Genomic DNA, 13,596 nt, shown 5'->3' with positions numbered 1-13,596 from the left:
CCAAGGACGTGATTTATGAACCAAACACCCAATCAAACACACCCACATTTTCTTTGTTTAAACAAAACACTACAAGGTCAATAAAATAGTTCAACTGAGAAATAAACAAACACAGAAAGGGTAGACGATGCACGAAGATACTGTTGTTTTTTTTACACACATATACATGCCTTCCATCTTAAGGAATTACTACAACGAACATTAATCCAGCACAAATAACATAATCTAAAGCGTGAAGTACTAATATTCAGGGTGGGAATCTCAACAGATACCATCCAACATGTAGTTAGAAGAATAAATGCCTTTACGACCATATAAAATAGCAAACTTTTTAAGCATATCGATAGTACTAGAATAGTACCCTTAGCATTTAAGTTTAAAAACCAACAAACGAAATTTCTCTACTCAGTATTCAAATTAGAGGCTAAAGCTACAACTTTCATTTTTTTTTTATTTTTTTTTTTATTTTTTTTTTTTTTGCTAAAATTCAACTTACAAACAACTTCATTTTAAAAGTCGTATGCATTACTTGTAAACATGTGGATTAGCGGTGCCAACCAGTGGTCGCCCTCAGACATGGTAGTCGTGACATACAGGGCATGAAATCATGTTAAAGTTTAATCCACCTTGACATGTACGAAGCTTGAAAAACAGTGGAGTCAGCGCAAAGTACATCGACTGTACTGAAATGACAAAAAAGCCCATACAATGCAAACTGTAACCCTTGCAATTAATTTAGAAGTAGAATGTCCCGTTTTTTATAATAAGTAGTAGTTTCATTTATTCAATCATTTTTTTTTTAATTTTATTTGTTATATCTAAACAATTTGGATTTTCAGGGGGGGGGGGGGGGTTATATCGTGAAACAGTTATTGCATTTCGGGAGTTAGACATGGGCTTGTTTTCTGCCTGCCTGGTCATCAGTCAGAGCACACGACGATGCCTTCTTCCAGGTTGCAATTAACCTACACTATCATGGTTTGTATCTTCCGTGGGATAGTGCGTATACACGATTCCCACGGGACCACTGGCTGGGGCAACTGATCAAATAGTTTTCAAAGGTACCAGGATTATAATTTAGTACGCCAGACGCGCGTTTCGTCCTCATAAGACTCAAAAGTGACACTCATATCAAAATATTTATAAAGCCAAACAAGTACAAATTTAGAGAGCATAGAGGATCTAAAATTCCAAAAAGTTGTTCCAAATACGGCTAAGGTAATCTATGCCTGGGATAAGAAAATCCTTAGTTTTTCGAAAAATTCAAAGTTTTGTAACAGGAAATTTATTAAAATGGCCACATTATTGATATTCATGTCAACACCGAAGTGTTGACTACTGAGCTGGTGGTACCCTAGGGGACGAAACGTTCACCAGCAGTGGCATCGACCCAGTGGTGTAAATAGTTATCAAAGGTACCAGGATTATAATTTAGTACGCCAGACGCGCGTTTCGCCTTCATAAGACTCATCAGTGACGCTCATATCAAAATATTTATAAAGCCAAACATAGTCTACTTATAGTATTCAAGAAATACGACAGAGAAACGGACTATCATATTTAAAACAAAAATAAAACAAGTGACACAATATGTTATTTTTAACACATAACACTTACAACCTCGAATGAGGAAAAAACAAAAACAAAAAAGGAAAGCATAACAAACATACAGTATTTTTCTTTAAGTTAAAACTAGATGTAAAAGTATAGGTAAAAAAACAAAGTCTCAAAAACCAAAAGTCTCAATCCCTAAAAGAAGTTAAAAACATAAATTTATTTTATTAATTTTATTTCTATTTAGATTTATTAAAATAAGTTTAAACTAGTATAGGTTAAGAAGGCGCACCACCTATAAACAAAGGTAGTCGCCTTCAATATATATTTATTTTCTTAAATTTTTATTTAAATGGATTTTTTTCTAAAGTAAAATATTACTATAATGGACTAATTCCAAATTTAGTTACCAGGGCGCAATTACAAGTTGGTAAGCCGTCCACCAAAACATATAACCGTAACCGTAATGTTGCCGACCGTGGAATGGTTGTACAGCCAGTCAAGGTCGATAAAATCTTAATAATATGTGGAATTTTATGAGGCCTGACATTCAGTCCTACCAAGGCAAGCCAAGAATTCCGCGTCCCTTTAAATAAGCGCAAACTACATGCTTTTGTTTTAAGGGTGAATTGAAGTATTGGTTGCTCTATTTTTACTTTCAAACGTTTGACACGATGTTCCTACAACACGACGTTACACTTTTAAAAAAATAAAAAATAAAAAATGCGGCGTCGAAGAGGGTTTTTGACTTCGATTAAGTTTTATTCGTTTTTTTATATGTTGGTTGATTCTGGTTCTGTTCGTTTTGTGATGTCATTTTATCATAAATTACCTCAAGTTGTGGAAATCGATTTAATAATGTTTACCCTTTAAGTTATTTCAACTAAAAATGCAGTACTGTCGCAAGTAATGTAGGAAGGAAAGATGGGACGGAAGTATATGTATACGGTTTTCCATTAATTTTTTTTAGACGTACAAAACTTTTATCATAGGATGTTTAACTTTCAAGGTGCATATCATCTGTCATTGTAAAATTTCTATATCTTAAGACAACCCCAATACAAATATATCTGACACTCTGCAAGTAAATCGAACATTTTTACCCTTGGTTAAATTTGAATAGAATTGTAGAAGGGGTGTATTTCGACAACTTATGTGCCAGGGGTCGAAATACACCCTTTCAATTACTTGAACCTTGGCTTGAGAATTATTTCCCAGGTCATCTATAGTGTTTAGCTTCTTGCTGCCATATATCACTGAATAGTTTATGTAAGAGGTTAGCCTGTAAGGTCTGGGCTGGCCTTAAGGGCTTCTGGTGGAATGTTGTCCGGACCTGCTGCCTTTCCCGACTTCAATTTTTTACAGCTTGTTTAATTTCTACTTTTGTTGGTAGGTTAGGGTATATGTGAAGTTCTTCGTCTGCTTTGTTGATAACTGGTGTATGAGCTGGAGGCTGTCTATTCAGAAGTCCTTTGAAGTATTCGGCCCATTTAGCAATCTGTTCTTCAATAGTGGTAAGGACCTTCCCATTTTTGTCTTTAACTTGTTGACCGGTTTGTCTAAATTTGCCAGCAAGTTTTTTGGTGTTTCTCATGTTTGCAGCTTTCTCAGCTTGTGAGGCAAGATTTTCAATGTATACTCTTTAATCTTTTCTTACACTTAGTGGGTTTTGTTGTAGTCAGTTTGAGCATCAGCTTTTGATTTTCTAGTTTTGCTTCTATTCAATTTGTTTTTTTTTTCTGTTTTCTCTCATTAAAAGTGGCTGGTGTAATCCATTCTTTTTGGGTGTGTGTTTTTCTACCAAGAGTTTCTTCACATGTGCTGTTTATTACCTCTTTTATCTGACTCCACTGGTCTTCAATGTTATCAAGTTCTTCAAGTCGCTGATTTGTTTGAAAGTGTTATGTTGAACTGTTCTTTCTCTGTCTTTTCTCTCAAGAAGTTGACATTGTATTTCACCCTTGATGAGTTTTTCATGTTGTATACCTTCCTTAGCTTCATTCTTACTTTTCCAATCAGGAGGTGATGGTCTGATGCAGCATCTGCTCCCCTCTTTACACAAACATCTTGGAGCGATCTCCTAAATTGGTTGTAGATGCAGAAATGGTCAATTTGATTGTCTGTGACATGGTCTGGTGATACCTATGTTGCCTTGTTGATGTGTTTGTGTGGAAAAATACTCCCTCCAATCACAAATTTATTGTTGGCACATAATTCTGCAAATCTTTCTCTATTTTCATTCATTTGACCAAGTCCACGATTTCCCATTGATTGCTCATACCCCATATTGCTGTTTCCTATTTTGGCATTGAAATCGCCCATCAGTACTGTTAGATCTTTGTCTTTTTGCTGGTTTAGAATTCCATTTAAGGTGTTATAAAAATTGTCCTTGTCATTTTTATCGGCATCATTTGTTGGGTGCATAGCACTGTATAAAGTTTGCTCTTATTCGCTTATGCTTTGTTCGAAATGTTGCTGTTATTATTCTTGAACTTATAGGTTCCCAAGATATAAGTGCCCTATTTGCTTCCTTTGACGTCATCATGGCAACTCCTTCTGTATGTGGACTACCATTCTCTTGGTGTCCAGAATATTAAATAGTCTCACCAGTAGCAAGCATTGTCTTACCAGTTGAAATCCATCGAGTCTCGCTCAACCCTAGTATTTCTATGTTGTACTTTTTCATTGCATTGGCTATGATTGCTGCTTTGCCACTTTGGTACAGGGTTCTATCATTCCAGGTCCCAAGTATGGAGGTTGACTTAGGTGTCAGAAGGTTAATCGGCTTTGCATCTTTGTTTCCGCTTTTCCTGCAATGCGTCATGTCTGTTGTTGTGGAAGAGACCCTCTCTACCGAGTCGGTAAATATATTTCTGTTCGTCAATGTTTCTTTAACTGTGAATTTTTTACAAGGCGAGATAGTTGGTCTTGCGCTCAACCCACAACCTAGAGGGCGAGGGCTTTTGTTCTCAAGGTATTCTTCCTTTAGATAAGCTGTCTGCCATGACTTACGAGCCTTATCTAACCGGTTTGATTTTGGAGTTGTTCCTTATCCTAGATGGGTTGCCTTTTTTGGCTTACGACTCTCATCTATCCGGCTATTTTCCCATAGCTGGGGCAAAGTTGGTGAGTATTAGGGCATGTCCACGTCACGCCGGTGGGCCTACACACTGCATCTTTGGGGCCCTTTCTGCTCCGAGATCCTCTACAACTATGCCTAGGAAACTAGACCCTAGTTACCGTGTGCTGTCGCGAGGAGGCATTGTAGAAGTCTTGAATAGTGTAGAGGCTATGTACTGGCAAACATACTTAATCACTCGGCTTTCTTTTCACCTGCAAAAGCAGGCTAGCCAGCGGTGGTATAAGAGCCTATGGGTCCAACCCACACTAGACGCATACACAATCCTGTGGCACAGCCACCAACACACAATCGTTTAGTACTTACCTAATTTGAATTGCGTTGATCATATGATATGCAAACTATTTGTTTGGGTCGTTTAAATCACGTGTCAAATAATTTTTTGTGACGGTGTGTTTGATAGCTGATAATAAATTAACCTATATATATGTTTATTTCAATTTTATTCTGTTATTTTATACAACTTCTGTCAAGCTGTATATTATGTAAATCTGCCTCGTGTAACGGCGTAAACTGTTAGAGTGTACAATACAATCTTGAAATCTTAAATCTTGGTAATAGTATATGAAGTAAAATCACAAACAACTGAGCCCAGGGAAAATTCAAAAAGAAAAGTCCTTAATGAATTTCAATATATTTTGTTTTAATTTGTGGTTGGTATTCTGAATTTTCGGAACAATAAAAATATGTCTGATTTGTTTATGTCCAAGACCATATGCGTATTTAATTTGGACCGTACGCGTACGGTCTGGATCGTATGCCGACCATACGCGGTCGGGCTATATATGCGTATAGGTCTAGTATGAGCTGTATTTTGGGTTCTTTTTAAACAATCATACGCGTACAATCCAAATACATGTATGGTCTGGAAATAAACAAACTCATCATAGATACCAGGATTAAATTTTGTTTTTACGCCAGACGCGCGTTTCGTCTACAAAAGGCTCATCAGTGACGCTCAAATTCAAAAAAGTTAAAAAGGCCAAATAAAGTACGAAGTTGAAGAGCATTAAGGACCAAAATTCCTAAAAGTTTTGCCAAATACAATTACGTTTTATCTATTCCTGAGGCAGAAAGGGCTTAGTATTTCAAATTTCAAAAGTTACACATTCGTCAAGCCTTCGCATTTAAATTCTGCTGGAGATTCGGGGATGCGGACCACAGCTAGTTTGTAAACTGATGTGTACAGAAACGACGGATGCCAAATGTGAAGCGCTATAAATGTACAAGTAAATGAAAACAAAGAACAGATAACAATATGTAATTTATTCATCAAAGTACAACTTTTATCATGATATGCCAAAAGTGAATAGAAATGGAGCATTCAATGACATCAAAGTACCAGAATTAAGAAGGAATGTAGCAAATACATCGATGGTTGGAAGGGTTGGACTGAATGTCAGTCGGGCGCATTGCATTTGCGCCAATTTTTGAAAATTACAATCTTTCATTTGCGCCACAAGGTTATATTTCATTTGCGCCAAAAATAACAATTTCATTTGCGCCATTTTACATGCAATTTAGGTAAGCAATAACGAAAGCGTTAAATAGTCATTGGTCTAAAAGGTTTGTTTCTACAGTACTTCTCTGAATAATGGGATGAGTTCAATTTCACACTCATTTCTGAAGCTGAGACACAGAATCACTAAGGTTTATAATTATATATAGTGTTCACGTGTCAAGATGGACATTTTCAATGTAGACATAAAACAGGATAATTAAGCGCGTAATATTTCATGACAACACTTTTTTAGAAAACCGAAGTCGTTTATTGATACCCCAAATAAATAAAACCTTGCAAAGCCAGTATAACAACTGCATGAAATGGACTACAGTTCATGAAAAAACGGACTATGCTTTTTATTATTACGGTATGCACTTAAGAGACGGAATTTTCCAGACATAAATACATCAAGGCCGTTGCTCACAAGTTTGGTGCCTGGGTAGACGTATAACTTTACAATAGTGTATCATTCATAGAATAAAGAGTAAACTTTTTTTTATCTTTATTACATAAAGAGTAAACTGCTGTGTTTCACTATTTACAGCTGCTGTGTTTCACTATTTACAGCATTGGACCGCTGGATTTCTAATTACTTACCTGAAATATATAAGTTTCTCGCAGAAGGTATTCAAAGGTTTTGCAACGATGCAAATACTCAACTTTAGAATATAAACAAATATCTTTAACCAATGAATTCAAATAGCAAAGGCTATGTAATTTAGCAAATATATACTGAATAAGCATCATGTAAATGATAAAATAAAGAAATATGAAATTTATAGTTTTAAACAAGGGAAATAATAATGACATAATAATCCTAACTGCCACAAAATAATGAAAGGTGTAATTGCAGGTATTTACAATTTACAATTTATTGATAGAGTGGGGTGCTCATTTTCACCATATCTTGCCATGTTTTCTTCGGTTTATGTTCAGGTCTTTATGTTTTTGAAATATACTGATATTTCTATATGAAGATAACTTCACATGCAAAATATTCTTAGCTTTAAAACGTGTTTGTTTTGAGAAAAATCATCTCAAAAGTTGGATTAAAGGGTGTTTGAAATTTCCTAATGTTTTGTCAACGGGGGACGCATATTCGCCGTTTTCACACATCTAATTTAAACCAAATAACTGCAGCTTTAAACAATATTTATCAAATAAATTTCATTATAGAAGAATAGTAGACATTTGAAAGGTGTAAAAAAACTGAAGTTTAGGGCAACCAGTCAAAGAATTACTAAGAAATACTTTTTTTAAATCGTTTTTTTCATTCAGGAAGTTGGATGAAAATCGTTGTCCGTTTTTCGGTCCTTTGCGGTAAATGGCGAAATTTAGTCTCATTTTCAAAAATAATCATATTTGTTATAAAAATATAATTTACCGGCATATTTCTTCCATTTCAACCATCCTTTGAAGTTTTTACACCTCAAAATCATAAAACGACGAAATTGTGTCCACGGCGAATATGAGCGCCCCACTCTAATTGCTTGATAATTTACTTTGATTGGAGTGGTAATAATATACGAAATTATATTGATTTTTTTTAAATTATGGTTTGTATTCTGTATTTTCGGTACATTTGACATATATGTCTTATTTGTAATTAAAGTCGAGTTTTTCGTGGTTCGTCTTCACGTTTGATTTGTTTCAATACCGTGTAATCAACCAGTACACACTAATAAACAGCTTTTCTATAAAATCATAACACTAAAATTATATAAATTTTATATCCATAGATGATAGACAGGTAAAAAATATGCGTGTCAGACGTAACAGACTATACGAATTTTAACTTTATCAGGGGTGTTTGTGTTATTATAAACAGTGTTATATCCGCGAAAATTCGAATGAATGATATGCTTAATATATAAAGTATTAAAATATTACTGAATATGCGTTCCTGCAACTATCAACGCTATTTTTTTGGCAAAAACAAAGAGTGTTCATTATGGTCAGATTTAGGAAAATGTCAAATTATTAAAATTTATAGGTTTTAAAATATAGGATTATATGAAATTTCGTTCGTGTAAATTATGTTCATAAAAGTGCATAGATATACCATATCAAAATTGAATGACTCGGTATTCCCACTAACACAATAAATGCAGTATGCTACATTGAATTCTCCGTAATTATGTATGAGTTTCTAATTCAGTAAAAGATTACTTTACCTGTATTTGGCAAAACTGTTTTGAAATGTATGATCCTCAATGCTTGTCAACTTTGTAAATTGTATCTCCCTTTTGATCTTAATTATTTAAGCGTTACCCTTACCGAAAAATAAGCCCTGCAAACATTGCCGCAACCATTTAACCATGCAAATGAAGGTTGCGGCAAGCTTGCTACAAACATAATTATGCAAATTAGATTTGCCGCAGTTTGCTGCAAGCTTGCGGCAATTGTTTGTTGCAAACTTGCGGCAAACTTGCAGGAACTACACATATACCAATGTCATGTGTGTAGACAAATTTACTTGTCCTCTTTTAAATTACACAGCAACATTTTTAAAAAGTCAGTTCCTGCCTGTATATAAACAGTCATTGAAAGAATTCTTCAAACTTATGAGATTTAAGGAAATCGTACATGCATTTGATATTTGAAAAAGGGGGCAGGGGTCATTCTCAAATGACATCATATACCTATATATTCATAAGAAATGAAAAAGGCTAAATCTCAAATGTGTATTGAGTATAAAGCTAGGTAATATTTGCATTACAGAATTGAACTTAATTTTAATAAGCATGGTACAATACATCGTTACAAAATTCAAACTAATTATAAAGTGTTTCAAACACATATACATGATGTCTATATAGTTGCTCACTTAGCTATGTATGATGATGACATCAATTATTTTATTAGAATATGCAGTTTTATAAATGATTAAAGTCATTTGTACTTATAAAATTACATACTGAATATCCTATATTATTGAACTAAAATGCCTCCTTGATCTCTTATATGTGAAATGCATTTCCCAAACACAACCAACATGGCCTAGCCACAATTTCAAATTGCTAGCTTTCAGGAAGTGCCAACTAGACATGCCCAGTCAATATTGTGTGATTCTTGAAGTGTTCCGGCAAACATATAAAATGGTCAAAGTTCTCAGTAATCTTGCGGCAAACATATAGAATGGTCAATGTTTTCTGCAATCTTGCTGCAAGTATTCTTTATTATCTTAAACTTTCTGGTAATCTTACGGCAAACATTGATGTTTCTGCAAACTTGCAGCTAGCGACAAACATCTGCAAACACTATTTTCTGTGTTCCTGCAAACTTTTTGTTTTCCGCAAGGCTTGCAGCAAGTCTGCTGCAAGTTTTCGGCAAACAATTCAGCTTCATAAGGGTAATGAATAGCTTTTACCGCGAATTCCAAATATTTTGAAAGATATTAACAAATATATTAGGACATATACTTCTGTGATCTTCTGCATAAATAAAAGACACATATTTTGACTAAACATTTTAAAAGTATTTCAATTCCACCAAAATCATTAGATTATCTACATCATCGATAAAGATATTAATTTACGTATGCATTATATGAATAACAATTATTGATAAAGTGAAAATAGTCTGAACAGTCTTTTTATATAAAATTTTTATATATTTTTTGTCTTTTTCATACAATGAAATGTGTATTGCATGGTTCTATTATTTAAAGGTAACCTCGGACATAGTCAGTCCATGGACTTTCTATATACTAACAAAGTATAGAAAGTCCGTGGTCAATCTGAGTGATCAGCTTATCTAATGAAACGCTTCGACTACAGTGATGCCTCACTATCGATTGGGCAAAAATAATCACGAATATAATGCCTACCCATTTTAAAACTACAATAAAGTATAGCTTGCGTCAATCATTTCTTAAATAAATTTGTACAAAAGTGTCGTCATCTGCCCTAGCTTCCGTTTTACAATAAAAGTTCCAATATAATGTTTCAATGTCTTCTTTGTACTTCTCAATTTCGTCCTCGCTTTTGTTTTCGGCAAATACAGAAACTACTTTTGGTGAAAGAAGAATGAACAAAATAGACAATGTGTCAGTAAGATATTCTGAATTATCGAATCTTCCGGTCTTGCGCAGTATAATCAAAGTAACTATCATAAATACTGCAGTCAATGTGGTTTTTAGAACTAACATGAATACCCTCTTGTGAACAGAATAGCAATGATCTACGATGTGATTAAACAGATCCTCGTCTACTCTATCCGGGTCTCTATTTTCAGAACGAGCTCCGTTTCGTTGCCGTGTGGTACTCTGAAACTCGAATATCACGTTCAACAAAATGTGATACGAATGAATGAATTCGGTAAAATAAGACACGAAATATCCAAGAGAGAACAATACTACCAGGTTAACTCGCCACACGTGTTCTGATATGGTAAACGCAGCAATTATTAAGTAGAAAATTGATCGGAACATATATTCAAACACTCCTACGTGTTCTCTGATCGTTGGTAAATAACACATTAAAAACAAAATGATAAAGAAACATTTCCATTTTCTAGTGTAATCTTTTTTAACGTATGCAATAGGCATGTAAAAAATAAACCAAATCACTGGCAGAGAACAAAATATAATGTTCATTAAGGCATTCAAAAGAAAGAGAAAGCTTCCAAAGATGAAACTACACAGGAAACAAGTTACGCATTTTCTACATGTACATTTCCCGTCACTTACTTCTGTGTAGTCATCATTATTACCCATACAATTGCTACAACAACACCTACTATTAGAGTAGAAAGATTGTTTGAGTATAAATATCCAAAATCTAGATGAAAGCAGCATTGTAAATCTTAAAACTAGCATTTTACTTGCATTTAATAACCAATTACAACTGCTATCGTCATTACCGGAATCCATGATTTCACTTACAAGATATAACTGTTTGCTGTTGTCTGATGAAAAACATACAATGTAGTCGTCGTTTTCATTTAGCATATAATAAATCCAAACATTTAAAACTATAAAGGTGAAAAATGACAACACCAAGGGTATCCAAATGGATGCTTGGAATGACCAGCCTGACAACGTAGAATGGTATGTGATTCCCTGATACTCTGGCACACCAAACCGATAATCGTGCGGAAATCTCACATATTCGTCACTCCTTTTCCAGTACTCGTTTCCAATGTTTAAAAACTTATAAGCCGACAAAGAAAATATTATGATGGCTACCGTTCCGTAATAATAAGCGATTGGGGCATATTTAATGTGATTTTTTTCGCGTGTTTGTATACTTTTCCATGAGCCAATGGAGATTTTTTGAAAATACCTACAAACACCTAAATCAGTCCATGAGCCGAAGAAATATTTTTGCAAAAATCTACTTAAACTATACGGTTTGGCTAGTTTAACCTCCTTTTTGTAATAGCAATATAGTTCATTTTTCGGATTTGGTTGGATCCCTTCAACTACAACAGAAAAGAAAGGATACATATACGCTAAAATACCAAGAGATACTGTTAAAATTTTAGTTATATCATATTTAGAAAAAGTTTGAATTTCAAATTTTCCTTCCATAACTTCACCAACAAAGTAACAGTTCCAATCATATCCAATCCAAATTGTGGTCATCCACCAAATTATCATTGCAGATGACGACGTATTATCGGACGTGCGATGACAAAGATACGAATTACTTATATTTCCAATTATATTGTCAACTAAGTACGTCACAATACGCTTAGTTTCATTCGGATACGAAATCTTATTTTCCCCTTCGCAACTCTCTGACATCATCCAAGGAATATTAAGCGGTCGGGTTCCGTATTCGCTAATGGTAAATGTCAAAGCAACAAAGTCCATTGGTAGATTAATAGTCTCATATCGTGCGTGGGTTTCCAGCCATATCCATTCCTGTAATCCATTTCTCTCCTTGTCATCTGACAGAAAGCTTTCAAAACTTTTCGAGTCAGACTTTTTCTGTTCTAAAAAGATAAAAGCACTGTAAAATGTGTCATCTTTATGGAAGTCGTCAAATTTATGACTGGCTTCATTCGAATCTTCAATGCTAAAATTAAATCCACACTTTCCTTCCATAATAATGGTGCTATTACTGTCCTTGAAGGTTTGTAAATCCACTATGTGTGTTGGAGATACTTGTGGCAGCGTAAATCCTTTTATGAAGAAGAAAAGAGTGCTTGATAGGAGTATCTGAAATACTGAAATAAAACAATCCAATCTTTGAATATACAAACAACAAAGCAGATTAGTATCCAAATGTTGCAAACATAAAATTATATAACATTCAAAAAGTGTGATACGTTAAAAATAAGGAATAAGCATTATTAAAAGTGTATATGTGTATAAGTCATCTCTTACCAACAAAGATTCAGATTCAGATTCAATAGTTTATTAAAGTCTCACCACATACATAGAAGTATAAACACAATATAATATCAAATACACAATATAAAATTTAGAATGCATGTGCCATTCTTAAAAGAACTATGAGAGACTGTTATATACAATTATTAAAAACAACAGAATTAAAACATAGTTTTGTTATTTATACAAAACACAAAAGAGCAGTATCACCATGCACATTTTAAGGATAAAACCTGATACATGTACATAATAAAAATAACTGATTTTTAACAGTATAAGATACTATTTCGTCGTAATAAAATATTATGGCAGGTTTTGGCAAAAGAACTACAAACATTTTCATTTTTGAACAAAAATATAAATTTTTCATCATCTGACAAAGTTAAAAACATATCATTTTGTTGAATTATATCAATAAATAAAGACTGCCTTAAATCTTCATATAATGGACATGTTAACAATACATGTTTTTCATCTTCTATATCATCACAATTGAAACATAATCTTTTATCTAAATCTAATCTTTCGTAACGACCAGTTTCAATTTTTAAAGGTGCTACTCCACATCTAAATTTCGCATATGCACTGCGATATCGAATAGGTATATTTTGCAACAAATATTGTTCAGTAGAGTATGAAAATTTAAACAGTTTATAAGTTCTCAACTTATTGCCTTGACCATAAGAATCAAGCCTTGTACTCCATTCAGTTTTATAATTATCAAAAATATTAACTTCTAACTGATGAATAATATTTTTATCCAGTATAATCAGAAGAATTCGATTCTGGATACAAAATCGTCTATTGCTAGTTGATAAATACTTACAAGTTGTTAACTTATTTCTAATACTTACACTTGATAGCCATTATGCCAACATACATCATTGTAACATGTGCTCCTTAGTACACATACTTTAAAAGCCTATTTAATTAAAATATGGCTCTCTGGTTTTTGGTGTAATCGTATGAGGACTTTATATACGACCATGCGAGTTAATATGGATCTGAATTTTATCAGATTGTTTAAAAACATATACAGTATTATATCAATTTAGCAAT

The 13,596-nt window shown here is 33.7% G+C and overlaps 1 long non-coding RNA gene across 1 annotated transcript; it reads right to left on the bottom strand.

Annotated features, from left to right (window-relative positions):
• Positions 1–9,653: 9,653 nt before the first annotated feature.
• Positions 9,654–13,544, bottom strand: LOC143084932 (uncharacterized). Its single transcript, XR_012981213.1, has 2 exons — positions 13,392–13,544; positions 9,654–12,371 (listed from the first exon to the last, which is right to left on the bottom strand). It is a non-coding gene; the product is annotated as an uncharacterized LOC143084932 (long non-coding RNA).
• Between the last annotated feature and the right edge of the window lie 52 nt (positions 13,545–13,596).

This window comes from Mytilus galloprovincialis, chromosome 8 (genome assembly GCF_965363235.1).
Source record: "Mytilus galloprovincialis chromosome 8, xbMytGall1.hap1.1, whole genome shotgun sequence".
Classification (NCBI taxonomy): domain Eukaryota; kingdom Metazoa; phylum Mollusca; class Bivalvia; order Mytilida; family Mytilidae; genus Mytilus; species Mytilus galloprovincialis.
This window is presented reverse-complemented; position numbering and strand designations above follow the sequence as displayed.